Source organism: Cannabis sativa, chromosome 2 (assembly GCF_029168945.1).
Source record: "Cannabis sativa cultivar Pink pepper isolate KNU-18-1 chromosome 2, ASM2916894v1, whole genome shotgun sequence".
NCBI classification, from domain to species: domain Eukaryota; kingdom Viridiplantae; phylum Streptophyta; class Magnoliopsida; order Rosales; family Cannabaceae; genus Cannabis; species Cannabis sativa.
The window spans coordinates 33,036,407-33,063,780 of NC_083602.1; the positions used below are offsets into that span (position 1 = coordinate 33,036,407).

Genomic DNA, 27,374 nt, shown 5'->3' on the forward strand with positions numbered 1-27,374 from the left:
ATTAAAAAGACTAAAAATTCCTCTTTAAAAAAAAGACTTAAAATTCTATAAAAAGAAGAGAGAGAACTTCTAAATAAATAAGTTGTTCGTGATCAAAAGGTTAAAATAGTTTTACTACACTTAAATTGCATCATCCAAAGCTAGAAAAGGTACGAAGGTCATTATAAGTGCAATAAACTCTATAACATTTAGAATGAAGAAAACTATCTGATCACCTGCAACAAAAACATCATTAATGTAAGCTTGACAAAAAAGAGAGTTAAAATACTATTGAAAAAATAACTTATATGAAATACTTTTACATGTCTTTGCATTAGCATTAGCATTTAAGAACACCTCTAGTCTAAATCATCTTTATCGAATTTAGTTTGACAAAATCGAAAAACTCGATTTTAATATTATAACGAAGAGACAAAGCTCAAAATATATTTCTAATAAGTAGGTCTCATGTATATAAAATAAAATTTTGAGTCATAAATTACTAGTTCTTTAGAATGCTAGTTAGTCTTTCTCATTGTATATATATATATATAAATATATATATAAATTGAGAACTTATCTATAGAAATATAAAAGGACTCAAGAGAAGAACTCAATCACAAGACTTACAAAAGTTGAGAAAGTCCTGAATGAAGATTATTATTTATAGAGAGCTAGTTACAGAGTGAAGAAACAAGAAAGAAATAACAAAAAATAACAGCCAAAACAAGTGGCAAAACTAACTGACTTCACCTAAACAACTAACTGCAACTAATTGTTTTCAACTAACTCTTTACACTGGTTATCATTCCCTCTCAAGCAAAATAGTGAGGAACACACTTTAAGCTTGTCTTTGAGATAGTGAAAATGATCCATGGAGAGACACTTGATGAATAGATCAGCAGTTTGATCAACAGAAGGTACATATCGAACCTCCAATGTCTTGGCCAATAGTTGATCTCTAATAAAGTGTTGATCGATTTCAATATGTTTAGAACGTGTGTAAAATGATGGATTAGCTGCAAGTGAGGCTGCACTTTGATTTCCAAATCCAAATAATTTGGCAGACTGGAAGAGAGACAAGAATTTTTTTAAGTAGATAACATATCTAATTCACCTCATCAACAACATTAGTCATAGCACGAAATTCACTTTCAGTGCTTGATTGAGCAACTACTTGTTTCTTCTTTGCAAACTAAGATATCATATTACCACCTAAAAATACTGCATAACCACCAGTAGATTTTCTATCATCAAGAGAAGTTACCCAATCAGCATTCGAGTATGCTTGTAGATCTAATCTAGTAGTTAGTTGTATGAACAAACCCTCATTAGCTGTAACTTTAAAACATATTAACAATCGTTTACATGCATCCAAATGTGTTATAGTTGGAGTATGTATGAATTGACTTAATTTATTGACAATGAAATCTACATCTAGTCTAGTAAGGGCAAGATACTGTAGAGCTCCCAAAGTATTTCTATATAATGTTAGATTTGGAAATTGATCACCAATGGCCAGAGACAACTTGTGGGCTGAGCTTGAGGGGCGAGGACTTGGTTTTGATCCATCTATTTTTATTTTGCTATAGATTTGGACTATGACAGGTGCATTCCAGCTTGAGTTCTCTTGACTTCCACTCCCAAAAAATAATGAAGAGGACTCATGTCCTTCACATCAAACTCATTATTCAGATCTTGAATGAGTTTGGACACTAAATTCTTAGGACCTATGACCAATATGTCATTAATGTATACAAGAAAAAGAATTTGGTTGTCACTAGAACCTGAAATGAAGAGAGAATTATCAGCTCTGGAGCTTGTGAGCCCTTTGTTGTAGAGAGTGGATTTGAGCTTTTCATTCCAAGCTCTAAAAGCTTATTTTAGGCCATAAATAGCCTTGTGTAATTTACATACATGTGTAGGATAATTGGGATCCACAAATCCTAGTGGTTGAGTCATAAAAACAGACTATTGTAGTGTTCCATTGAGAAAAGCATTTGAGACATCAAGCTGAGGGATTGTCCAATTGTTACTGCCAAAGTCAATAAGGCCCTCACATTTGTTGGCTTAACCACATGACTAAAATTTTCTGTATAGTTTATCTCTGGTGTTTGAGAGTAACCTTTTGCCACTAGCCTAGACTAAATTTGTCAATTGAGCTATCAACATTCAATAATATTCTGTGAACCCATTTATTTCCCACAAGATGCAAGTTTGGTTCATAAAGTACTAGAGACCATGTGTTGTTTTTCTTAAGGGCAAAATTTTCTTTCTGCATTGAAGTAAACCAGAGAGGATCAACAAGAGCTTGTTTTAAGGTGGTAGCTTCTTTTGGTAGGGTAGATTCAGGGAGAGGATGTAGTGTGGAAGCATAGGCTTTTGGTTTATGGATACTAGATTTTGATCTGGTTTGGATGATATGTTTATTTGCTGCAATAGATGAGGAATTTTAGCTATTTGTGTGTGATGATTTTGGTACAGGCAGAGAGATATTTGATTCAGTGATTGGTGCAGGGATAGATTGTGGTGGTATAGGAGAGATATTGTTCCCTGAAGTAGTTTGAGGAGTACAAGGGTTTACTCTAGAAACTGAGCTAGGAAGATTGAAACTCTTGTTTAAAGCAACAGTACCTGTTGTGGTGTCATTAAGGTAACTAACACTAGCACAATGTGTTTATGGCATTTCAGGTGTAGAAGCTAACATAGTAACAGAGCGAGACTGTTAGGCTATTTTTATCTTAAGTTTCGGGTCACTTTCTATAGTTGTTTTTCTTCTTTATTATTATTTTTGAAATGGAATTACTGTTGTTTTCTTTGGTTTCGGGTTTCACACTTGGAATGGATAAATTAATCAAATTTTAAAAAATAACGATCTATAAAATAGAGAAAATTTTACAAGAAAATAAAGCTGAAAGTTTAAGCCTAAATTTGATTATGTTTGGTTCCTATTTTGGAAAAAGTGAAAACATATAAGTTTTAGATATCTTTTTCCTCTTTCTAAAGCTTTTTGAATTATCTCGTTTGGAGTATGTATGTGAAAGTTATGTATATTTTACTGAGAGATATTGAAGCGAGAAATTAAGCTAGTCGCGACTAGGTCTTTCATGGTCGCGATGAATTATGTGGTCGCGACTATGGAGTTTAGGCAGAAAGCTTATTTTTTGAGATTAACCTATGGCCGCGACTAGGCTTTAGGTAGTCGCGTCTATGGGCTAAAGATGATATTTTTGGGTAGTTTGTAATTTCGCCATTCAAAGATATCTGCATTATTTTTTATATAAGGGTTTTGTGTTTTAGAAGCAAAATACTCAGAAATTGAACCCTAGAACTAACAAAGGCAACAAAGGAAGCAATTGTGGTGACCTGGAGTGAGATCACCAACTAGTTCTTTCTTTTCCCTTTTTATTTCTTTATGTTAATTTCTGTTTCAAGAATTATTATGGATGTGAACTTGAGTGTTATGAACTAAATTCTCAATTTAGGGATATGATGAATGTTAGATGATGTTTCTTCAATTTAGTTAATGCAATTATTAGTTTTAAAATCTTTCCTATATTGTGTAACTTGTTCTTATTTGTTTTTAATTACATATTTTAGACTGACCATCTTAAATGTGATTTATGATCCTAATATGAAATTTGAGAAGTGAATATTAAGAATGCTCTAATAGGATAAACATAAGTTTTGATGTAAAATGAGACTATTTACATAGCTTATGTGATTTTTAAATTCTAAATTTAATGCAAGTTATATGTTAATTTACTTCAGAGATGTAAGTAGGTATGATATGATTTAAGACCTTAATGATCTGAGAAGAGTTAGGGTTATTTTGATAAGCTATCGTCACCAAAAGGGAGAGAATTAATAATTAACATTAACAATTAGGAAACTGAACTAATAGGATTCATATTCCTAAACATTTATCCATAATTAATTATAGTTTTATTATTATTTTTCTGTTTTTCAATTTTCAGTTATTAAATTATTCAACATTTTTATCAATTTTACCAAATAGAAACATAAATCTAATTTAGTGGTACTCAATAACATTCCATGTGGATCGACCTCACCTATGTGAGTTTAAAATTTTAATGGATTATGTATACTTGCGTAGTTGTTTACAATTTACGTAACAAGTTCTTAGCACCGTTATCGGAGAATCGAGTAAATATTAATATTACAATAATTAGATTAAATTCTACTTTGGTTAATTATTTTTGCTTATTGTTAACCTATTTCTTTTCAATTTTTCTTACTCTATTTCAGGTATTGGGAGTGTATGCGACGTCAAGTAAAAAGTGTAATAGTGCTTGTTGATCCTGAAATTGAGAAGATCTATAGAAGAAATAAAAGAAACAAGAGGCAAGAAAGAAGTGCAGTGAGGACTGAACTAGAAGCATTCATGGCTGACAATAGTAATGGCAGCAACAACAGTAACAATGGAGGTGACGTAGAAGACCAGGCAAACGATCGTAATCCACCTGACCGTAGTTTGAGGGACTATGTTCTTCCAACATTGACGGGGGTTCAGTCTTATATAAGACCACCCGTCGTAGAAGCCAATAATTTTGAGATAAAGCCAGCCATACTCCAAATGGTACAATTTTCAGTCCAGTTTGGTGGACTACCCTCAGAAGATCCAAACCTGCATCTATCTAACTTCGTGGAGTTATGTCAAACATTTAAGGTGAACGAAGTTAGTGATGACGCCATCCGCTTGAGACTGTTCCCATTCTCGTTGAGGGAGCGAGCTAAAATTTGGTTGGTGTCTTTGCCACCTAACTCCATTGATACATGGACTGACTTGGCAATGAAGTTCTTATCCAAGTTCTTTCCTCTAGTTAAAGTTGTCAGGCTGGGAAGAGAGATTAATAATTTTTGTCAGCTTGACAATGAATCTCTTTATGAGGCTTGGGAGAGATTCATGGATCTCATTAGAAAGTGTCCACATCATGGGATCGAGAAGTGGATGTTGGTCCACAATTTCTACAATGGGTTGGTTGGCAATACCCGAATAATCATAGATGCAGCAGCTGGTGGGGCTTTTATGAGAAAAAGTACGAATGAGTCGTATGACTTGCTTGAAGAGATGGCCATGAATAACCAACAATGGCCAACTGAGAGAAGCCAATTAAAGAAAGTTGCGGGTACGCACAAAGTTGATGCCATCACTAAGTTGACAGCCCAAGTGGAAGCCTTGACTAAGTTGATGATTGCTTAGGTAAAATAGGCTCAAGTTACTTGTGAGCTTTGTGGGGGGCCTCACACATATGAACCTGCCCAATGGATGTGAACAGTTTGCCAATGGATCAAGCTAAAGCCATTGAAAACTATTCTGAGAACAATAACTATGGGTGCAACTAAGAAGGGAGTCATCGTAAGAACTATCAAGGACAGACTTCAAATCAACAGCAACAAGGCTTCTACCAACAAAGAATTTAGCCCCAGCAAAGCCAATAACCAAGTTCTAGTGGAGGCTCAAATATCCAAGCTGATTCATTGCTCCAATTCATGATGGAGACTAAAGCCTCGATTAAAAATTTAGAAACTCAAATGGGATAGTTGGCTACTCAAGTGGCAAAACAAGCTTAAAAAATTCACCTAGTAGTAGTGAGGTAAGGGATAAGGAGCAGTGTCAAGCAATTACTTTGAGAAGTAGGAAGAAGTATGAGGGGCCTAGTGAGAAACAACAAGTGGAAGAAGTAGTTCAGGATAAACAGGCACCGATACCAGAAGAAAAGAAGACTACTGAGGGTCTTACATCAAAAGAAGTGTCACCACCTATCAACATCGAGCATTATGTCAAAATTCCTTATCCGCAGAGGCTCTGCAAGAATAACATGGACAAGCAATTTTTTAAATTTTTGGAAGTATTCAAGAAGCTGCACATCAACGTCCCGTTTGCGGAAGCTTTGGAGCAGATGCCGACTTACCTTAAATTTATGAAGGAGATTTTAGTAAAGAAAAAGAAGTTGGAGGAATATGAGACAGTGGCACTTACTGAAGAGTGCAGTGCAATATTGAAGAAGAAACTACCGTCCAAGCTAAAGATTCGGGTAGTTTCAATATTCCTTGCTCGATAGGGGGTTCAGTTGAGACAAGGGCTCAATGTGACTTGGGGGAAAGTATAAATCTAATGCCTCTATCAATTTTTCAAAGGCTAAAACTGAGAGAAGATCATCCTACAACAATATCTTACAAATGGCAGACCGATCCATTACTCATTCTTGGGGTATAATTGAAGACCTCTTGGTAAAGATTGGTAAATTCATTCTTCCTGCTGATTTCTTAATTCTTAACATGGAAGAAGATGAAAATATTCCCATCATTTTGGGAAGACCATTCTTGGCCATGGGGAGAGCTTTAACTGATGTTCAAAAGGGGGAGTTAAGGTTGCGAGTTCAAAATGAGGAAATGACTATTAATATCTTTGCCGCAACTAAAATTCCCACTTGTTGTAGAGTGGAAGTTATAAAGGAGGGTCAAGAAGAAGTAGTTGTTAAAAAGAAGAAAGGGAAGCGCAAAGAACAATTTCGCACTATTGGACGACATATAAAAAGATTAATGTGTGAAAATTGTGAAGGTGAGTCTCATCTTTTGGATAGCTTCGACATAAGCAACACGGGAGGATAGTTTTCTTCATTCGGTACAAGGGCTCTGATGGATGCAAGAGGTGGACTTTATCCCAGATAAAGTTTTAAAGAGGAAATGAACATCCAGCTATATGATATTAACGACAATATTCTTGGGAGGCACCCCAAGTTTTACAGTTATTTTTAGTCAATTTGAGACATTTGTGGTTTTATTTTTATTTCGTCTTTAATTTGTTTTAGTATCTTTTCTTCTGCAATACACAAACAGCGGAAAGCATGCAAAAAACATGAAGAAAAATCAGTCGATCACTACAGTGGTCGTGACCAGCAAACAGTCTAGTCGCGACCAATTTCATGGTTGCAACACCAGAAGTTACAGAGAAGTCCAGGAAATTTTTCCTGTTCCAGTAGTCGCAACCAAGAAAGTTCACAGTCGCGAAAAATTTTTATGGTCGCAACTAGGGAACCTAGCAGAGAGGCTCAAATTTTAGCATTACAGTGGTCGCAACCACAATTTAGCTGGTCGCGACGAGGGCCCCCAATCAACTTTAAAAGCCCCACGTCAGAAACAAGAATGAAAAAAAAAAACTTGGCATATCCTCCACGATTCCAGCCGTATGAACAACCACCATTGAACCCCTACTAATGGGGGTCTCAAGTAAGTCCTACTCTCTCTTTGGGTTTAAAGTCACTTTGGGGACAATGTGAAATTTTAAGTTTGAAGGAGGGGCTTAATTAATTTTGTTTTTGGTTGTTTAGTTTTATTTGTCTATTTTAGTTGATTTATTATGCATAGATCAATTTTGTTAATGTTGTTATTTGTGGAATAGATTGAAATTTTAAACCGTGTGCTCGATTCATTAACTCTTTGGATTAATTTAGATGCTTGTGAAAATTTTTAGATTGATGTTGATTTTCAGTGTTTGAAGTGTATTATAATTGTTTTACTTAGTTTTGTGGAATGATTGCTTGAATGATGTAGAACTTGCATGATTTATTCTTTTGATGTGAAATCCTTGATAATATTTGCTAAGAATATGATTTAGGCAATTTTTTTGGACAGTTTAAGCCTTTCAAGCCTACCTTCATGTGATTATCCTTAATGTACCAAGTTGAGCCTAAATATTTTTTTTTAAATTGTATCACCTATTTAAACTTAAAATGTAGCCATTCACTTTTTTTATTCCCAATGCACCTTACATTTGTCATAAGCTTAGGAATAAGTTTGGACGAGTGAAAAGTTGTGTGAGTGAAATTTTTCAAAAATTGGTGATTGAGAAGAGTTTGAAAAAAAAGTGCAAAGTGTTTTCCGCCATCACTAAGAAGAAGAAAAAAAAAAGCAAAGTATATTTCTTGTTTCTTGAAAAAAAAAAGAAAAAAAGAAAATATTAATTTAAAAAAATGATGTTGGAACTCGTAGTTATGAAATTCTCAATCATTGAAATTTTTGGGCACCTTTCGGGATATGCAATTCATTTTGGGTGCTTGATGATTTATAGTGTGCTTATTGTATAATATAGCCTAAATGATTTTTTATGTACCTATTACCTAAGCCATGACATTACTGCTGGGTTTTATGCCCTAAATAAAACTCATTTCAATATAATCAGATTTACTTATTAATATAGATCAGAAATAACATTTAATGTTGCATGGTTCACATGATTTATTTCATGATTATATGTACATAATGTATGAATTCGTCTAAAACCTTTTTCACATACTTGATCATGTTTATTGTGTTGTCAATACATTAGAAAGTAAACATGACTATGTGAATAAAGTTTCCTAGATTTATCAGACACAGGGTTTTACTGATATAATAATCTACAACAGAGTTTACTTACATTTGGAGAAGTGCTATGTTCTTTCCAGAGCATTGGTTAAAGTAAAGCTCAGGTTGGATGCATGGAGTATGCATCGGAAGGGACTGATATTGAACTTTGACTTAGATTTATTAAACTTACCGTAATATCTATTCAAGTCAATATCGCCTAGTTGATCCTAGATCAAATGTTCTTAATCCTGTTATGATTAGGCTCAATCTTGAAAGTCTATTCGTGTTCTTTGATTTGATAGTTAAGCCTACTTTTAGGTCAGGGTGATACGTACATTTTGGGAACACGGTAGTGCAATTAAGTGGGAGCGCTAGCATAAACATGGAATCTATAGCTTCTATCTGGCGAATAGTAAGCAAAGGATGATCTCCTTCGAGCTTGACCAAACGAACATAAATGGTGGAGTACTCATTTCACATAAGCTGAAATATCATTTATACGGGGTCAAGTGTTTTAAGGATAAAATACATAGTAGGGTGTTACGGTAATCTAATCCCTTTACAGTGTAGATCATTCATATAGAGGATCATTGGTCACATTAGGATTATAATAATGGATAACTGATGATGCGTCTATATGGTGGAACATATAGAGCATTCTATTATACTGAGAGTGTAATTCTAAGTTCTATGCGTGGATTCAACGAAGAATTAATAAGTTAGTGAATTTTAGTAATAAATTCTTGATCTACTTATTGGAAGCTCGGTTATATAGACCCATGGTTCCCGCACTAGTTGAGATAATATTGCTTGTAAGACTCATATAATTGGTTTTGATTAATCAATTATAATTCTCAAATTAGACTATGTCTATTTGTGAATTTTTTCACTAAGTAAGGGCGAAATTGTAAAGAAAGAGTTTATAGGGGCATATTTGTTAATTATGATACTTTGTATGGTTCAATTAATAAATATGATAAATGATAATATTATTTAATAATTATTTATAGTTATTAAATAGTTAGAATCGGCATTTAAATGGTTGAATTAGAAAATTGGCGTTTTTGAGAAAATCAGATGCAGAATTGAGAAAACTGCAAAATCCAAGTAAGGCCCATTACTTTACATGGCCGGCCACTTGGTTTGAATTTTTAAACTGATATTTTCATTATTTTAATGCCAAATAATTCAAACCTAACCCTAGTGGAATGCTATAAATAGATAGTGAAGGCTTCAGGAAAATTACACTTCTGATTCAGAAAAAACTGAGCCTTCTCTCTCCCTATCTTTGGCCGACCCTTCTCTTTCTCCTTCCCTCTTCAATTTCGAAATTCTTAGTGTAAGAGTAGTGCCCACACACAGCAAGTGATACCTCAATCATAGTGAGGAAGATCGTGAAGAAAGACTTTCAGCAAGAAGGAGTTTCAGCATCAAAGATTCAGAGAAAGAGATCCAGGTTCAGATATTGATAATGCTCTGCTACAGAAAGGAATCAAGGGCTAGATATTTGAACGGAAGGAGTCATTATATTCCGCTGCACCCAATGTAAGGTTTCCTAAACTTTATATGTGTTTATTTCATCGTTTTAGAAAGTTCATATTTAGGGTGTTAATCAACATACTTGTGAGTAGATCTAAGATCCTGGTAAAATAATTTCCAACAATTACAACCTTGAAAGTCCTTTTGATATCGAGCAAGGATTGTTAACATTAGCGGAGAGGGGTAGTCATGCAAGCATATTGATTAGCTTATGGTTGCGACTAGGCGTTAGATGGTTGTGACTATGGGCTAAAGATGGGAATTTTGAGCAGTTTTATAATTTCTCCATTCGAACATATCTGCATTATTTTCTATATAAGGATTTCGTATTTTAGAAGCACAATACTCAAAAATTAACCCTAGAACTAAAAGAGGCAGCAAAGGAAGCAATTATGGCGACCTAGAGCGAGATCACCAACTAGTTCTTTCTTTTTCCTTTTTATTTCTTTATGTTAATTTATGTTTTAAGAATTATTATGAATGTGAACGTGAGTGTTATGAACTAAATTCCCAATTTAGGGATATAATGAAGGTTAGATGATTTTTTTCAATTTAGTTAATGAGATTATTAGTTTTTCTGCCCTATATTGCGTGATTTGTTCTTATTTGTTTTTAATTACATAGTTTAGACTGACCATCTTAAATGTGATTTATGGTCCTAATATGAAATTTGAGAAGTGAATATCAGCAATAGTCTAATAGGACAAACATAAATTTTGATGTAAAACGAGAGTATTTACATAGCTTATGTGATTTTTAAATTCTGAATTCAATGCCAGTTATATGTTAATTTACTTCAGAGGTGCAAATGGATATGATATGATTTAAGACCTTAATGATTTGAGAAGAGTTAGTGTTATTTTGATAATCGGTCATCACCAAAAGAGAGATAATTAATAATTATCATTAACAATTGGGAAACTGAACTAACTGGATTCATATTCATAAATATTCATCCATAATTAATTACACTTTAATTGCTATTTTCCTGCTTTTTAATTTTCAGTTATTTAATTTTTCAACATTTTTATTGATTTTACCAAATAGAAACATAAATTTAATTTAGTGGTACTCAATAACAATTCCCTGTGGATCGACCTCACTTGTGTGAGTTTAAGACGACAATAGATTTCGTATACTTGCATAGCTGTTTACAATTTGCATAACAGAGATATAGGTGCAGCAGTTTCCTCAGAAGCATGTACAGTAGGCACAATATTATTAATATTTAGGGGAGATGTAAGAAAGGATGTAGTAGGAGACATGTGCATTGAGGAAGAATGTACCTGTTGTGATGTTGCAAGTTGAAGTGCTGGAAAATCTTCCTCATTTAAAGCCACATTTCTTGCTATGTATACCCCGCCAACTTGATCTTCACATAAATAGCCCTTGTGATGCAGTGAATAACCAACTAGAATGCATTTTTCAGATCTCATTGAGAGTTTATGACTGTTGTATGGTCTCAAGTGTAAGTAGCAAGTGCACCCAAAGGGCTTGAGCATTGTGCAGTCAGGGACCTTGTAAAATAGGAATTCATAGGGGGATATTTCTCCAAGAACTCGAGTAGGTAACCTATTAATGAGATACACAACATGCTGAAAGGCAAGCCACCAATAAGATAAAGATAAACCAACTTGTGCCAATAGAGTAAGTCCAGTTTCTGTAATGTGGAAATGTTTTCTTTCAGCACGACCATTTTGTTAATGGTCATAAAGGCATGGATGTTGGAAATGGACTCCATGTTGAGTTAGAAAAGATGCTAGAGACCTATACTCACCACTCCAATCTGATTGAACAAATTTAATTGGTAGATCAAATTACTTTTCAACAAATGTTTTGAATTGCATAAAAGTGTTATAGGCTTGGGATTTTGAGGATAGGGGAAATTTCCATCTGTACCTACTAAAATCATCTAAGAAGTGAATATAGTACCTATGACCTTCCTTAAATGGTGTATGAGAGGATCCCCACAAATCACTGAGGACCAATTCAAGAGACCGAGAGGCTCGAGACTCAAAGATTGAATAAGGAAGTTTGTGGTTTTTACCTTTTTTTGTAGGCCTCACAAAACCTTCATTCTTTTAAATTTCTTGGAATATTGAGTGTAGCTAAGATTTAAGGTGTTGGATGTTTTAGTTTTGAGTGTCAAGACTGACATTAGATTTTTGAGCAAGAAAAAGTGCAGAGTCATTAACAATTAGAAATTTGAAAATATCATCTTTGTTTATAGAAGAATCAGTACAAGGGTGAGAGGTTATATTAACAACACTCTTATTACATTAAGAGGAAATGTAAATGGAAGATTTTATAGGATCTTGAGAGTTTGAACTATGAGAAATAGAAGATGACTCTGACTTGGACTGCTTTGTAACAAGATGACACTCGAGCTTGACATTGAAAGATGAAAGGAACTGTAAGACAGCATGTACAAGCCATTTTTAAGCCTCCCCTTGAGTAGTACTCTCCTTGTGATTTTATCCTTAACAAAACAACATTTGGAGTGAAATTCTAAGAAAATATTATTATCATCTGTTAGCTTAGAGACACTAATAAGATTTTTAGTGATGGTATGAACTTTAAGGATATTATTTAGATGTAGAGATGAACTAGAGGAAGGGAGAGAATAGTTACCAACATGACTTATGGGAAGTCGTTTTCCATTTCCAAATGTAAGATATTAGAAGCTGATTAGGGAATTTCAGATTCGAGGTGTTCAATGCCCTAGGTTATTTGTTTTTTAGCTCCTGTATCAACATACCAGCCATAATCATCCACAAATTCTGGTAGAGCTGAACTAGAGTTGAGATTTGATTTGAAGTAGTTTTTCCTTCAATTGACTGACAAATCTTTGTTCCAGGGCATGCCAAGCATCGAAGGAGGAGTTGTATTGGGCTAATGATCCAATAATCAATTCTGACATTGAAGATTGAAGTCAGCTAAGTAATGGTTGATCTTTTCGTTTCCATGTTGTAAATTTTGGATTGGTGACACCATTGACAGGCGTTCGAATGGGAGAAACTCCAGTGAGGAGGATGTCATCGAGGCCGTGATCGATGATAGTGGGGATCACTTGTAATTTCCACGGAAGAGAGTTTGTTCGATCCAGTCGAACTGTGAGAGACGAATTCAAAAAATTATGAAAAGGATTCCATTGCTGTATTGGCGGAGTTTGAGCAAATAATGGTTGAGCAGTAGGTTCAAGGTGACAGGGATCCATTAACGACGTTGGTTAAGAGTTTCTTGATACCATGTAAGCTAAGAACTTATCTATGCAAATCTAAAAGGACTCAAGAGAAGAACTGAATCACAAGACTTGCAAAAGTTAAGCAAGCCTTGAATGAGGATTATTATTTATAGAGACTGAGATGCAGAGTTGGTTACATAGTGAAGAAAGAAGAAGGAAATAACAGAAAATAACAACCAAAACAAGTGGCAAAACTAACTGACTTCAGCAACTAACTATTTTCAACTAACTCTTTACACTGGCTATTTATAGAGTATGCTTTTGTACTAGTTCCTCTTTTTACATATTGTGCTACTGTATCTATATAATTTGTTTATCGAATTCAAAATCAAAGCTTCATTTCCTTGCTATTGTTAATAATTTGGTTTGATCTTTTTTTCAGTGTGCTCGATAGATAATTTAAAGGCGATTTGTATAATATCTCAACAATTTTTTTAGTATAAACTAGAATTAAGAATCAACAGTCCTCAAATGATACACTATAGTTTGTGTTTAAATATGAAAAACATTTATCGAAAAAAAAAATAATGTCAGATGTTGTACCAGGGAGAAATGATCCACTTTGATGATTCTGTGCCCAAGAAAATCTGACAAAAATCAAATGAAAAATTAATAAATTAAACAGAGTATAATAACTTCAACACTTCATTAAGTTATTGAATCCCAAAAGAAAAGTAGTATTTGACAGGATATAAACCATCAATCTACAACTCATATAAAAGTTATTTATTCTATAAACAAATCTTATTCATCAAAAAATGAACATTGAACAATAACAATTTTTTTCTTTCAAAAAAAAAAAATAACAATTTATACTTATAGCCAATGTGATTATAAAATCTAATCATTAAAAACAATCTATATGTTTTTTATCATTGAATACGTACATGACACCTCCACCAGCTGGACCAGCTGCTTTGAATAGAGACATAGCAGCCATGGATATGCCATTTGCAGCACCTCTTTGACTTTGGTCCTTCAAATATTGGTATTAAAAAGTCATTAGAAAAAAGAAAAAAAAAAATAGAACTGGCTTAACTTTGAAATGTCATATTAAACAAACAAAATTTCATACATAACAAATATAAGACAGAATAATTACCACAGCTTTGTTTTGTAGCAGAAACAATCCTGTTGTAATGCATACCTAACAAGGTATAAAAAAACAAAAGGACCTTAAGTCACATTTGATATAGCAAAAATTGCATTAGTATTATATGCAATGAACTGAAAATACTTGTATGTATATATTATACTTACAGATATTACAATCTTTATCACAGATGCAAGATTAATTAATACCATGAGTGTAGCTCCAGATAGTTTTGCTATAAAAGGATAACTTGATAGGACTGCTATTGTGATGACCTTAGCAAGAAAATAACAAAAATTAGAGAATAAGTTACATAACATGACATGAGTCAATAATAACTGGTTATAGATAAATGATGTTTGAGACATACTGCTCCAATTCGACACACCATTATAGGTCCCAAAGTCCTCTCAATGGGTGGGTAACAAAATAATTGAAACAGAAGCATACCAACTCCTACAAAATGATAAAGGAATATTAGCCTTTTAAGAGGAATAATATACAAGTGTGTGCATATATATAAATAAGAACAAAATTGTAAGTATAGTTTTCTTTATATCTCCTGCTAAGACTTTTATGAACACATAGTATATACATAAAATTATATGTCCTCTAAGTTTTTTTCCCCCTAATGATCCTAAATAAATCTAACTTGTTATTATTGTTATTCTTTTTTATGATATGGTTACTTTGATTATCAAGCATAGAATCCCCAACTCAAAGATTTGATGCAAGGGAAAAAGATAGTGATATTAAAATACATACAAAATGGTTTACTAAAAATATAGTTGTGTACCTGAAATTGCAAGAACTTCACCAACTTGTCCACTTGAATAGCTTAGTCCTCCATACTTCTTAGGACTCACAGCCCATAATGGAAAAATCTAAATAGTAGATTGTTTCAAAAGAAGTAATTAGATATTGAATAAAAAAAAAGTAGCAAATTATTTTTTTAAAAAAAAAAAAATTGCTTACCTCTGAATAAGCCATGTCATGAAGTTGAAAAACACAATATAGAATAATAGATGACATTAGAGGCCAATTCTTGTAAAGACTCTGTTTTGGAGGAGTAGGGCACTTTTCCTCATCTTGATCCAAATTTTCGTTTTGATCAGATTCATGATTAGAGCTCATGTCTTTTCGTACATGATTTTTTATTCTCTTCATCTTTTTTAGTATGAAAGTGAAGTGTTTCCTGTAACCACGCTCATAAGACATTGAAGATACTTTCTATAATAAATATTATTACTTTGCACATAATAGCAGTTTTAACAGTTAGCGATTTTTTTGATTTTCAGTTCTACCGGTTTCGGTTCCGATGATGTTCGATAGGTTAGTTTGAACGATTTTTTCGATTTTTTGAATTTTATGCTCAACCCTAATTTTCACCACTACTCTAAACACATAAGACATAATATTGCTATCTAGTAGGTTATGGCCTTAAGGTAATATTTGTGATAAGTGTGAAACACTATATATATTAGACCATTTATATTTATCAATATTTGAAAGATCAATAATCTCAATTATATTAGACCATTTATATTTATCAATATGTGAAAGATCAATAATCTCAATGCAATTACATTAACAAGAAAAGTTAGTTATTTTCTTATTACTATTTTTGAGAAGTTACATTTGCTCTTTAGATTAAATAGACAGAAAAATAAAGAACTAAAGTAGAATGAGCAATTTATCATACCGGCATCCAACGACATACAATAGTTACACCCAAAGCAAATATTGATATCAACAAGCAAGGTAAAAAGTATGGGAACCTGTTATTTAATAAGATTCATCAAATAAAAAAGTGAATATAGATCATGAGTAATAAATAGACATGTAACTTAGATGTCATATTCTTACCTCCCAAACAGAGACTTTTTGGAAAATAGTTTTGGGAACTTCTCTGCAGGCTATAATTTAAATTCATTAGAAAAAATAAAAAAAATAAAAAATATATAAACTAATGTAGAAAAAAAAATGCATCAACAAAAAAATTGCAAATCCATGCACATCTTAGTTTCTATATGATAGCACATCACTTTAAACTTTGGTTTTATTTTCTACCTTTTAAAATGATTTTCTGTACATAGTATTATTAACTATTGTTCAAAGTAATATATGATCAGAAAAAGTTTTTTTAGTGCCCGAGTGGGGTTCTCTGAGGCGGTTACTCTGGTTTTCTGGGTTTTGATTTTTCTGCATCTTCTTCCCCATCTCGTCCATCTTCTCCACCTTGCCCATGAACTCTCTTAACTTCCCACTCTCCAAGTATACACGATATGCTGCTCTTACCAGTCTACGGACGAATTTGAAATATGTTTCATCTATATATATTCATCATCTCACAATCTATGATTTGTACCTACACTTCTTATTTTCATTCTCAATCACTCACTCTTATATGGACTCAATAATTAGCGTGATGAATACCACTCTATCTTTGTCTGAGAAGGAGAGAGATGTTCATACCCTTTCTGAAACTGATCTCCAAGATTCTGATGCCCCACCGAAATTTTTCTTAGTGGCCAGATGCTTATCTTCTGTTAATCCCCAAACTTTTATTAAGAAGATGGGAGAATTCTGGAGTAACAAATGTCGATTTGATGTTGTGGTTTCTGAGATGCATATGGATCTTTTTTTGCTAACTATGGCTTGTGCAGGTGACAAATACAGAGTAATCTCGGGTGAACCTTGGCATTTTTTCAATCACCTCATTCTCCTTCACTCCCCAGCATCTCTGCAATCTGTCAAGAAAGAGGATCTATTCAAGGCTCACTTTTGGGTTCAAACTCATAGACTTCCTTTCTTAAGTAAGTCCAGGGCTTTGGCTAGGAAAGTTGGTGAATGGGTAGGAGAGTTTGTTGAAGTTTATGAGGATTCTTTACATGAAGGTTGGGGTTCTTTTCTGCGCACCCGAGTCTTAATTGATATTACTCAACCTTTGATGCGAGGCAAGATGGTGACTCTGCCAAAGGTCCAAGATGAACACTGACTTGAGTTTCGGTATGAGAATCTCCCTACTTTCTGCTTCCATTATGGCATTCTGGGTCACCGTTTCGATAAGTGCAAGGCATTTCTGGAATTGGTTGATAATGGTAAGGATCCTGACTTGCCATATGGTCCTCAAATGATTGGAGATAAACTTCCTAAGGCCGGTTATGACAGGTATCGTAATGATTTTTCGAAAGTAAATGCCTATCCTTTTCTCACCCGTTTGGCCAAGAAAACTATTGCCTCTACTCTTCCTGCACTTTATACTAACCCCAACATAGCCATAGGTGCAATCCCACAACCTAAGCCTCTTACTCTTGCAGAATCAAACATGCCAGATCAATCGAATGTACCCAACAACAACCAAAGTCCTGAAATGCCATTACCATTTCCTTCATATATACCAACAGCTTTCCATTCAGCTAGTAGTTCCACAAATCCCATTCCCACACATGTACCTACTATCCCAGTTCATTTGCCACTCAAAAACTCCCTGAATACTGAGTCCATTGCACACTATCCCTCCCATCCCATTTTACCAAAGCCTTCTGACAGCAGCCCTGTTTTGGTAAATAAAGGCAAAGCAATTATGACAAGTGATGAGTCTATTGAGTTGGGTGATTATGGTAAAAGTTTCAAGAGACAAATTGATCCCGAAAACCTACGCAGTGTTCTTAAAAGATGTCGAGGCAACAAAAGGGATAACATTGATACGGAGGAGATAATTATTCAGCATGTTTCTCGTTCTTCACAGGATTCAGCTGAAAACAATCCTGCGATTTCAGCGGAGGTTGCACACCAGCAGCCCCGCCCGCAGCCATGAAAATAATAAGGTTGAATGCCAGGGGCTTGGGAAACCTTTCGACATTCAGGCATCTTAAGTTGTTGGTTAAAGAGCAGCCTCCTGATTTGCTTTTTATTATGGAAACTTAGCGTAAATGTAATTCTTTAGATCGTGTGCATTTTTCTCTTAAATTTAACAATGGACTTGAAGTCCCAAGGGTTGGATTAAAAGGGGGTCTATTGCTGTTATGGATGGCCAATGTTGATGTAACCTTGAATTCTTACTCAATGAATCACTTTGATGCTTTTGTGTTGTATGAGAATGGTTGTCGCTTTCATTTCAATGCTTTTTATGGTGCGCCAAAAACTCATTTACGAATTAATACTTGGAATCTATTGAGAAGTTTTGCTACTCCTTCGAACAATTTTCCTTGGTTAGTTCTTGGTGATTTTAATGAGTTGTTGTCAAATGAAGATAAAGATGGGGGTTCTCTGAGAAGTGAAAAACTTATGAATGACTTCAAGCAAGCTATTGATTTTTGTAATCTTATTACAATCCCTTATACTGGAGATCGGTATACATGGACTAATAAGCACTATAATGGGACTTTGGTCAAAGAGAGGCTAGATAGAGGGTTTCATAACGGTGTATGGACAGACTTCTTTGTCGATTCTCCTCTTTCTCATTTAGATTTATACCATTCCGATCATCGTGCAATTGCATATAATGTTTCTCTGCCACAACAAATGTCCATTTCGACTACAAGACACCATAGATTTCGTTTTGAGCAATTTTGGCTCAAAGATTCAGATTGTCGTGGTATTATTGAAGTTTCCAACATGTAACAACTTCCAACCTGTTTCTTCTCTGCTGCAAAATATTGCAGATTGTTCAACTGCACTCCAGAATTGGCATGTCTCAAAATATGGCCAAATGGTAGTGACATAGCGAGCAGCCCGCATAAACACTCATCTCAATTACAACAACGGTAATGACCTAAGCCGGCTGCAACACTTTCAGACAGTCGAGGATGCAGATAAAATATTGGATGATTTGTTGGAAAAAGAGGAGCTTTATTGGCACCAAAGAGCTAGAGTTAATTGGTTGCAAAGTGGAGATTCTAATACAAAATTCTTTCATGCCCGAGCAAAATCAAGGAATGCCACTAACAGAATTAAATCCCTAAATACTGATGTTGGTGGGGTTATACATGGTGATGAGGACATTGCTAATGAAGTTACTTCTTATTTCTCAGAATTGTTCACTTCTAATGGTGTTGATATTGAAGCTTTGAATATGGTATTGTCCACTATCCAATCGGCTATTACACCTGAAATGAATGCTATTCTGCTGCAACCTTTTACTGCTTCTGATGTTGAAAATGCTCTTCATTCAATGGCACCTGATAAATCCCCAGGAGTGGATGGTATGTCTGCGATGTTCTTCCAAAAACATTGGGATATTGTTGGTTCACTTGTAACCCAAAGTGTCCTTCAAATTCTTAATGATGGTGCGGACATGACATGTATTAATTCAGCTCTGATTACGTTAATTCCGAAAGTAGACCAGCCTAAATTTGTGAGGGAATTCAGACCTATTAGTTTGTGTACTGTGATTTACAAGTTAGTCTCCAAAGCTATTGCGGTTAGATTTAAAGAAGCGCTGCCTTTTGTTATTTCTCAGCATCAAAGCGCTTTCCTTCCTAACCGCTTAATAACTGATAATGTGCTCTTGGCTTTTGAACTTGTCCATTGTTTGAAGAACAAAAAGAGAGGCCGGTTGGGGTATTCGGCACTCAAACTGGATATGAGTAAGGCCTTTGATCGAGTAGAGTGGTTTTTTCTGCGCCAGGTTATGACGAAGATGGGGTTTGATATTAATTGGGTGAATCTTGTTATGAAATGTGTTACAACAGCCACGCTTTCTTTCAATATCAATGGGGCTATCAAAGGTTCAGTTGTTCCACAGAGGGGTCTTAGACAAGGTGATCCACTATCACCTTATTTATTTTTGATTTGCTCAGAAGGTCTTTCATCTTTAATGAAAAATGAGAAAAGTTTGGGTCAGCTAAAGGGATTATCAATTGCTCGACGTGCTCCTGCAGTGTCTCATCTTCTATTTGTAGATGATAGTTTGTTATTTTGCCATGTCACTAAAGAATCTTGTCAAGCCATTCGAAGAGTTCTTGATCTTTATCACCGAGCATCGGGGCAACTTCTCAACATGGAGAAAACGGTCATGTCTTTTTCACCTAACACAAGTCAAGCTACTAAAGATCGTTTCAACCATGTTTTGGGTATGCCTATTTGTGATTTACATGAAAAATATTTGGGTCTTCCATCATATGCTGGTCGAGATAAAAAGGAGCTTTTTAGTGGAATCAAAGACCGTATATGGAAATTAATGAACACATGGCATGCCAAGCTTTTTTCTATTGGAGGTCGGGAAATTCTCTTAAAAGCAGTGGTTCAATCTATTCCGACATATGCGATGAGTTGCTTTAGTCTTCCCAAGAAGTTTTGTAATCAATTGGAATCAATGATGGCTAACTTTTGGTGGGGTTCTAATGCAAACCATTCGAAGATTCATTGGAAGAAGTGGAAATTCTTATGTTCTTCTAAAGTTGATGGCGGTATGGGTTTTCGTTCCTTCATCCATTTTAACCAAGCTCTACTCGCTAAGCAGGCTTGGCGAATTTTCAATGATCCCTCTTCTCTTTTAGCTAGAGTTCTTCAAGCTAGGTACTTTAAGGATGGTAATTTCCTTTCAGCAAAAAATGGGGTATTGCCTTCTCTTACTTGGCAGAGTATCTGTGATGGAAAAGAGCTATTGTTAAAAGGACTGAGATGGAAAATAGGGAATGGGCAAAGTGTGAGATGTGTTAAAGATCCTTGGCTCCCGGGAAACACTACTTTTACTCCTTATTACTATGGGGGGGATCCTCTGTTCACGGTGGCTCATTATATTACTAATGAAAGACAATGGGATTTGAGAATTCTGGAAGATCATTTTGGGACTATTGATATTGAACGCATTCTCTCTATACCGCTTGCTCCCTCTCCTAGAGAGGACATGCTAGTCTGGCACCACTCCGATACAGGCTATTACACAGTGAAATCGGGCTACCACTTAGCGGCTAGTTTAGAAACTATGGAGGCCGAATCCCCTTCATCATCTAATCGTCAATGGTGGAATCGCTTCTGGGCTCTAAGACTACCTAAGAAAGTCAAGATTTTTGCATGGCGTTTCATTAATGATGCTCTTCCGACGGCTGCCAACTTGATGCACCGTAAGATCTCGACTTCCTCAGCTTGTTCACTCTATTTATGTGCTTGGGAATCTGTTGGCCATGCTATTTTTTGTTGTACTCGTGCTAAAGCTGTGTGGAAGATTTCAAAGTGCCAAGTTCAGATGCCTAACATCGGTAACCTTAAAGGCTTTGATATTTTCTCCTATTTTGCTAATGTAAATAAGGACGCTGATTTGGAGAGAATTATATGTATTATGTGGTGTATTTGGATTGAGCAAAATAAGGAGATTCATGGGTCTAAGCCTAAGATTGCGGAGGTGATTTGTAGCTATTCGGACACATATCTTGCTCAATATCACTCGGCTACTGCTGCTGCCATTCAACCGCATGCATCTGCTGCAACAAATTGCAGCAACCAGTCGGTTCATACCTCCCATCAAAAGACCATTCCGAAATGGCAGCCACCTGGAAAAGACATGTATAAATTGAATATTGATGCTGCTATTGATTCAAAGGGTGCTATTATTGGAGTAGGGGCTCTTATTCGAACTGATGCAGGTGATGTAGTTGCTGGACTCTCCAAAGTTTGCAAAGGCTGTTGCTCACCAAAGGAAATGGAAGCTTTGGCTATGTTTTACGGTTTGCAATGGGCATTGATGCACAACTTTCCACTCAATTTCATTGAAATCGATTCTCTCTTATTGTCTAATGCTCTCCATTGTTTATCTTCTACTAAGTGTATAACTCCTTTTTATGATTTGGTAGAGGATATTAATTATCTTATGTCCTTTTTTCCTAGAGTAAAGGTATCTCATGTTAAAAGAGATGCTAACCAAGCGGCTCATGGCTTAGCTAAGTTTGCTCTTCGATTGGACAAAGATATGGTTTGGTTAGGTGAAATTCCATCCCCAATCGTTTTTGTAGTTGTTGCTGATTCTTCTCATTAATAATAACAGATGTTTCTCAAAAAAAAAAAAAAAGTAATATATGATCAATATTTCAAAAACAAAAATAAGTAGTAATATATGACCTCCAACATAAAATAAGAAAACTAACCTGTGCAAGAAAACCTCCAAGGGCAGGACCAATTAATAATCCAATTCCCCAAGCAGTGCTAATCTGAAAATTAAGTTATTCTTTCTCTTATATATTCACAACAACTAATCACTACTAATTATGTAGTGTAAAACAAATTAAAGAGAAGACATATCTTACTATTGACATTCCCAAAGCTTGATTTTTTGTATTGCAGATTTCTAAAACATATGCCTGAAAAATATACTTTTAGTTATTCATATATAATAAGTCAATAGAATAGATTAAACATGATGAATTAAAACTATAACTTAAGATAAGTTCTCAAACTTGTTCTATGATGAAATCAAATTAATCATTTAATCCACATTAAAACAAAATGTGTACCCTCAATGGTCCTAATGTTCCGCACAAACTTCCAAGTAAAAATCTTGTTGAAACTGCCATCCAAAATTTTGTACTAAGTCCAAAAAGGGTGTTGAAAATTATCCTGAAAAAGAATATATTTGTTAAAACCATGATCAAAGGAGAGATAAAGAGAAGGAAAGTTGATAGAAAGGTGATTGATCAATCTTTAATATGAACAAAAATCATAGGTAATCAGCTGATAAATGTACTGACACTGCAATTGTGCTAAAAATCATAGCTGGTTTCCGACCATATCGATCAGCTATCATTCCCCAAAAAATGGAAGTCAGAAATCTTCCAAACATGAATGCAGATCCTTCAAAGAATAAAAAATATCATAATTAATAGTAATGTCGAAGAATATCATTTGCATTGAAACTATAAAATTAATTTTAGTTTGCTAGGAAGGTAACTTTAGTGACCTTCTAAGGTGCACTTCGTTTCCAACATCTCAAAAATTATTTGAATTTTATTTTTAATGCATTAAATTTTTTTAATTTTTTTAAAAATTTACAGAATTTTTTAAATAATTAAGTTATATACTTTTATATAAAATAAAATTATTTAAATATCGAAAATAACCATATAATATAATATATAATTTTTTTAAAAAAAAAATTGTGAAAAGTATATAATTTGTTATAACCATATAATTCTTTTTTTTATAATATATATTGTGAAAAGTATTTTTTTTAAAAAAAAATAACCATATAATATTTTATATCATCAATCTATTTATAAATTATTTAATAATTCTAATATTAATTAATTTATATACCAAAAAAAAATAGATATAAGTTTTTTTAACTAAAATGAAAAATTTTAATGAATATTTTTAATTGTTAAAAAAATAAAATAAAGGAATTTTTGTCTAAATTTATGTTGCATTCTTTGAAAAAGATTAAAATTAAATTTACTAATTACCACACATAATGATGTAATATTAATCTTTGGACAAACTAGGAGCATCTTCAAGGAGACACCAAATTTTGGTGTTACACTATCACCAAATTTGGTGTCAAAAATTATTTCTACTCCAACCACAACACCAAAAATTACACTAAAAAAATATTTCTTATTATTATATTAATTTTTTAATAAAATAAAAAAATAATATCATATTAATTAACAAAAATAATATGTGTTCAATTTTAAAAATTATTTTTATTGTTTAATTTTAAAAAAAATAAAAAATATAATAAATTTTTACTTAAATTATAATTAAAAGAAAAAATAATTTATGATATTCACATTTAAATTTACACAAAAAAATATTATAAGGTGCTTTTACAATGTATTCTTCTAAATAAAAGAGTCACGCAACAGAAAGTTTGAATTTTATTTTCGGCATGTTAAATTTTTTTAAATTTTTTTAAATTTTGCACGATGTTTTAAATAACTATAATGTACACGACCATAAAAAAAAAAAAAAAAAAAAAAAAACTAAACAAGTCTCCCGAATGCCGAAACAGGTAGGAGTAAATCAGTGCACCACTTTTAAAGAAGTGCATTATTTTCAGCGTATTAAATTTTTCTAAATTTTTTTAAATTTTACAGGATGTCTTAAATAATTATAATATACACTACTATATAAAAAAAATAGACTAAAAAAGTTTGTCGGGTGCCGAAATAAATAGGAGTAAATTCATACATCACTTTTAAAAATATGTATTAAAAAATTTCCCAAAAAATAATTCTTAATTTTATAAATATAATAATATAAATATATATAAATATTAATTAAATTATTTAAAAAACTAAAAAAAAAAAACAACAACAACAACAACAACATGCCGTGTCTACAATGCACGGTATATATGCCGTGCACTGTAGAGAATCTACAATTTGCTGCTCAATTTGATACCTCTTTGGATCAATTATATATACTAAACTATCAATTTGCAGTCTTCTTGGAGCTGCTCTAAGGTTAGAAAAATAATGCTGTATATATAGCTTATATTACAACACCCGCAACGCCTATAATGATGTAATATTACCCATAGAAAAGGTTAAGACTAAATTTACTAATCACCACACATAATAATGTAAAATATTAACTTTTAGACAAACTAAGGTTGAAGAAAGAGTGATGTATATATAGCTTATAATACAACAATCGTAATTGTTTTTAAATTATATGAGATTTTTTCCTAAAGAACTCACTCAGGACTTAAATCACCAAAATTTCAAAATAAATCAAATATGTAAAAAAATTAAGAAAAATGATAACATAAAATTATATATTTTTAAGATGCCAAATTACCTTTTTTTGTACTTTCTTTTATTTAAATATATTGATGTTATTTTTTTATGCATTTAGGTCCCGTATGGGGGAGTTTTTTAAAAAACTAAAATCACTTTTTAAAAAAAAAATTATGAGTTAATATGTATTTGGTAAAATTTAAAAAGTAGCTTTTTTAAAAATTTAAGTGAAATTTATAATTTTTAGGAAAATTTGGCTCACCCTAGCTTTGAGATTTTAGCTTTTACGGGAAGCTACAATTTTGGTTTTAAGAATTTTTCACTTGACCCAATTGCCCTCATCTAATTTTAAAATTTCTCATTTACCAATTAATTTTAGGATTTCTTACATTCTTTCAATCTCATCCTTATTCAAAAAAAAAAATATTCTCTGATCAAAAACTACTCATCTTATTATTATTATTATTATTATTATTATTATTATTAGTAAAAGTCTAACTTATTATTTTATTATATAAATATATAAAAGAATTAAATATTATAAAAAAGTTATCGTAATTTATAATACAATAAATAATATATATAAATATATCAATATGTATAAAATTATTTAAATAAATTAGATAACAAATGTCATACCTATTTTAGTAATTATATATTTAACAACTATTTAATCGTTTAGCTTACCAAACATTTATATACAACTTTTTCAACTCACAGCTGTTTTAAAATTATATTTACCAAACATTCAGTAGCTTTTTCTCACAGCACAGCTACAGCTGTTTTTTCTCACAGCACAGCTATAGTTACTTTTTCCCACAGTACAACTGTGCCAAACTGGCCCTTAGTAACTCATTTACCAAATATAAAAATAAAAATTTATACATAATTAATACTTCACATTTAAACATATCTTATTTTTTAAGATGAAGTATAATTAGAATGTTTAATAATTGTCTAATTACTTTCAAATATGTTACACCCTGTCCTAAGACTGTCTCTAATGAGAGATATAAAAATTATATTATATTTGACACAACAAAAAGTATTTTTGTAGTATATTTACATTAATTTTTAACATTATACTTTGATACACAATTACAAAATTTGATGCAAAATTTAATATTTTTATTAAAAGTAAATAGAAATAATAAATTATCATTAATTTATTATATAAAACAATAAAAATGAAATGTCTAAGGGTTTATAATTTAATGTAATAATTAAATTTAATAATAAAATATTAAAAATAACAAATAAATATAAAAGTAATATATATTTATTGTGATACAAATTTTGTATCTTGCCATATAATTTAAATTTGAATCAATTTTTATTATATGACAAATGTCAATCAACATTTAACATACTATTAAATCAAACTTTTTATAATAAGAGCTATAGTTTAACAATAAATCCCCAGTTTCATTTAAACTTCTACTTTTTATTGGACTTCTACTTTTGATTTAAACTTCTTAGCTCTTCTTCATAAAGCTATTATAAAGTGGCTTTGAGCTTTATAGAACTGAAATTCATTCCAATCTAACAAATAATTAAAGTGCTTTAGGATTTGAAAGTCCAAAAATTACTTCGGAAATAAGACCTACTCACCCATAATTAATTTTAGTTTGCTAGAAAGCTTAATTATTTTTTTTTCTTTTAATTTAGTTATAGTAATATAAATTACATAAATCTTCTCAAAAAAACAATAATACATAAGACTATATATGCAAAAGATAAATGAGAAAACTTTAAACAGCATTTAAGGTATCCAACACTCTATATCATTATTGGTGTAAATAAAGTCAAAAAATGTATAATACACTCCTTTAAAAAATTCTTTTGGCACACCTTCTATTTGTTTTGACATGCATGAAAGCTTTTTAATATATTTTTTTTTTTATAATCACAAACATTGTAATTTTTTTGGACTATTAGTAAATTTTTAAAAATTTCAAATAATTTACAATATCGAAAATAAATTTCAAACAACCACGTACTTATTACATATAAAAAAAAAATCATAGGACAACAAAATATTTTACCTTATTTATGGTACCATAAATTATTTGTAATTTTCTAAAAATTAACAGATGCTCTCAAATAAATATTTACTATAGAATTATCTAATAATTAACTTCCTACATATTTATCTATATTTATATTTAAAATGTGCTCAACCCCTTTTTCCAAAAAAAAAAAAAAAAGAAAGAAAAAAGAAAAAATATATGCTCACCCACAACACCAGCATAGTAACCTATATCCTCGTCCTTTTTTGCAACACCGAAATCCTTTATCTGAAAACATCAATTTGAAATTGAAACACATATTTTGATGTCAACAGCAATTAATTATATGAAATATTGATACAATAAATATAATACTCACCATGAAATACAGGAAAGGGAACATAGATGATATTGGCAATGCTGCAAAAGTGTAACCACAAAACACCCTATCATTATTGCTG

General features: G+C 32.5%; 1 non-coding gene and 1 pseudogene across 1 annotated transcript; both read right to left on the minus strand.

Moving 5' to 3' along the window:
• Window positions 1-27,374, minus strand: LOC133034938 (protein ZINC INDUCED FACILITATOR-LIKE 1-like; annotated as a pseudogene).
• On the minus strand, window positions 4,835-4,941 carry LOC133035269 (small nucleolar RNA R71). Its single transcript, XR_009686546.1, has one exon. It is a non-coding gene; the product is annotated as a small nucleolar RNA R71 (small nucleolar RNA).